Raw genomic sequence first — 4,366 nt, forward strand, 5'->3', positions numbered from 1 at the left:
ACAAGATCGTTTTTATCACCTTTCTTGGAGACCAATAGGGTTGTCTCACTATCTTGAACCTTATCTGCATTACTTTCTCTACCATTGCATAGTGGGGTGCTCTTCTCCAATATTCTGTTTGCATACTACAAGAGAAACAAGCAGACACATCACAGGTTTAGCTTGTAGTATACGAAACTCATTTTGGTAAACCGGTTCAATAGTAAGGTGGACAGGATAACAACATGAAACAAACATATATCTATGTACAATGGTCATTGTATTGTCCATATCATTCTAGTTTATGTTCCCTAATCAAGATAGAGATATAGTTCAACTCATATATTTTGAAGACACAGCGGCATAGACAGAATATAAGTGTGAGAAACTACACAGCATTGGCAGCACTTGTAATGTGCATCACATGAGAACATAACTGTTTATACAACTTAAACTGAAATCAACATAGAGCAAGAAGTTAGAACATCAATGCAGTTAAAGAAATAGGTTTAAAACATACCTATTGCACCATTGGAGTTTCAATTGGATCCTTCAAATTCGAAAGTAGTTGGTATGAGTAAATACAGTGATGCAACAACAAAGGAGTATGGACCATAGCTACGGAATCTGACCTGAGAACAGTTGCTCTTCTGCTTTAAACGTGGAGTTTGGGTTAGCTGTGGTGGTCTTCGTGCTTTGGGCACTGCAGTAGCTTTACAAACTGCTCGTGTGGGGGTACTCTGTGGTGGACATGGTGCTTTATCAACTATAAGTGGGTTACTATCCGCTGGGGTTGCGGTTAGATGGGTTGTAGCTGGTTCTCTGCCCAACGGTGTAAGTGTGCAATCTGGAAGAGTCTCGATTATGTGTGGTGGGGCTAGTTTGTGGGCCAGTACAACCATGGTTCTATCTGCATCGACGGGTAGCACTGTCTTTTGTGAAGAACGGGTTTTTTCTCCCTTAGATACTGCCATCACCCCCTCCAATTCAAATGGCTGATAAACAAGAAAAGAAATTGAACGTACAGACATTGTATGATAGACAGATGTGGTAATTCACATATATGTTGTCTAACCAAATAGGATAGCATGACACAATTTCAAATATATGATGCCTAACTAAACAGGATAGCATGACACAGTTTCAGATATATGATGGATAACTTAACATGATATAATGGCATAATTCAACATATGATGAGTACCTAAACAGGATGACATGACAAAACTATATGACGTCGTTCTAAAATAGGTTGAGATGAAATAATTCACATACATATTGTCTAAGTATACATGATGGCATGATATAATTGACATAATTGATTCATATACTAAGCAGCTGGCACTCGCATGTATGATCTCTAAACTAAGCAGATAGAATTCAATATTGTGCATATGATGTCTAAACTAAGCAATGCAAGACACCATATGCATCATATGAGAAATATAAACATTGCAACTTAGAGCATACACCTCAGGTGGGATATAGGACAGGTCATCTGTCTCTGAATCCTCCTCTGAGGAACTCCCTGTAACCATCGAGATATATGCTTCAATAGGTACCATTGCTTGCTCTGAAGACCTTGTTTTCACTCCAGATTTTTCCATAACCGGCTCAAATGGCTAATACACATGAAGAGTAGTTCAATATACACAGATTGTCAACAAATGGAATACGTAATGAAAAAAAGATGGAATGAGATAATTCACATATATGATAACTGGCTGAAAAACATGGCATTGCATAATTCACATATCTGATATAGAAAGCAAACAGGAGGCATTCACACAAAGCATGTCTAATCTAAGCAGATGGCATGACAATGCAAGACACCATATGCATGATATGAGCAATATAACCCAGCCAAGTTAGAGCATGCACCTCGTGGGGGGGGGATACAACTGGTCATCTCTCTCTGAATCCTCCTCTAAGGAGCTATCTGTAACATGCAAGAAATCTGCATCGACAGGTAGCACTGACTGCTCAGAAGACCTTGTTTTCACTCCAGATTTTCCCATGACCGACTCAAATGGCTGATGCACAGGAAGAGTATGATATAGAAACCAAACAGGTGGCATTCACACAAAGCAAATCTAAACTAAGCTGATGACATATAAGATGTATAATGTAAGCAATGCAAGGCGCCATATGCATGATATGACCAACATCAGCATGCCAGGTTAGAGCAAACACCTCAGGTGGTAAAAAGGCGTGGTCGGCTCCTTTTGAATCTCCATCTGAACAGTTATCTTCCTCTGGAATACAATCTGGAAATGCAGGAGGGGGGGGGGGCACTTCGCCCACCATGGAGCGGCGTCTGCATGACATTATATTCGCACACAATGGTCTTTTCTTTTTCTCTACATGTTCAGTACGACTGTGTACAATATCTGACATGCATAATAATAAAAATAGTTAGATTTTGTAAGGTCTAAGGGGTGCATGCAAAAATCAAGACTGATGGTAGCAAACGAGTGGATGGATCCAAAACTAATGATAGCAGGTACATTATAGCTTCAGTTTAAAAAGATAGACAATGGATCATCTATTGTTTGTTGCCCACCCAACATGAACCACATAAAAGACCCCAGATGAACCAGATAGTAGACAGATACTATTCGTTGTTGGCTCGATATGAGACCCATGGGTAATTCAAAACTCAAGATTAAACGATAAAGTAGCAGGTAATAATAACCGATGTATAACGTAAGCAAACACGAAAGACTACGACCTCTCTTCCGGAACTGTGTAGTCCTCAGGTTCATCTGCTCAGTCGATGATGGTAATGCAGTTGGCGTGGCTGCCGTCAACGGGGAAGATGATCTGAGGTGGCGAAAGGAAGTCTGCAGGGGGATCTCTGCTGCAGTGAACACTTCTGTCGATGGTGCACCTCAGGTGGGGTGGATGACGGCACGGCAGGAGCAGGACATAACACACAGAGTTTTCTTTGACGCCTATCTGAAAATGAAGTAAATCTGTAAGGGCTCCTTAGAATTGGGGGATTCTATAAACGTAGGGACAGGAAAAACACATGAATAGGATAGGAATGCACGTGCAAAACGGAGCATTTGGAAACATAGGATTTCAGTCAACAGGGGTGTTTGGCTCACATGAATTGGAAGAACAGAGGAATGGAGAAACAAAGTGATGTGACGAGTGTACAACCTCTTTGGCATAGCCTTGTGGACCTCAGCATCATTGGGTTGGACATGGAGGATGGTGATGATGCTAGTGTGACTGTCGGAGGCGGGGAAGAAGATCCGAGGCCTCTGGAAACGGCGCCGAGGGTACTGCTCCGCTGTGATGGACGGTTCCGTTGTTGGAGCAGCTCTGCTAAGGTGTACGGCGACGAGGCTGAAGCATGACAAGACAGACAACGTTAATCTGAAGTGGGACCCTAATATCATCTGCAATAGATGATGTAAAATACATCACCAAAAGTGCTAGATGTAAAACACATCAGCCGCGCCACGGCCGCTTCGACAGATGCTGTAAGTACTGTTCACTCTGAACTTAACTGAAGAAAATGAACTTCACAGTCAAAACTGAATTTTACTGTCGAAACTGATTGAACTAGTAACAGAGCATTGCAATAGATGTTTAGGGCGTTCGAGCACTAGTAGCAGAGAAGCAGTGATCTAAATCAGCAGACGCTCGAGCAGGGAACGCACTAGCAGAGAGCAAGTCATGCAGTAGCACCGCGAGCGAGTGCTAAAGCAGCAACTCCTATAGCTGCCGGTCGTGCAGCAGCAGTAGCAGCGCAAGCGAGAGCAAGAGCAGAGCAGCATCACGAATGAAAGCAGGAGCAGTGCAGCAGCGCGACCGACAGCAAGAACAGAGCCGCAACACAAGCGAGAGCCAGAGCAGCTGCAGCTAGTGCCGTTGTGGAAGTCGCTGCCAAGGAAGCAATGACATGGGGGAGAGACGCCGTGGATGATGTGGCCGGCGACGGCGCTGTCGATGGAGACACGCCATGCCTACTCGGTATCGAGCACCGGCAGCCCCGTGAGATCGAATAAAAGATAAAATGCAGCGGTGAGTGCAGAACCTCCTTGGTGGCGCCAATTTGGCCTCGGCTTCATCGGAGGAATTGGTGAGGGTGTTGTGGTTCCGGTGGGGCAGGTCAAGACGGCACTGTGGGGATTGAGGTGGCGCGATAGACGAGGCGAACATCGGGGTAGCTCCTTGGAGGTGGAGGACGGGACGACTGATCCGGTGGGACGACGAGATCGACAACGGATCCTCATCCGGTGCGGTGGATGAGGGACGGTGAGCTGTTGCGGTGGACGACGTAGTCGGGGAAGAGTCTCCGGCTGGGCAGCGTTCGGGAGGCCGACGGAGGAGCGTGGGGTTTCGCGGGTTTTGGCGGCCTCGGTGTACGAATGGG

This window comes from Triticum dicoccoides, chromosome 6A (assembly GCF_002162155.2).
Source record: "Triticum dicoccoides isolate Atlit2015 ecotype Zavitan chromosome 6A, WEW_v2.0, whole genome shotgun sequence".
Classification (NCBI taxonomy): domain Eukaryota; kingdom Viridiplantae; phylum Streptophyta; class Magnoliopsida; order Poales; family Poaceae; genus Triticum; species Triticum dicoccoides.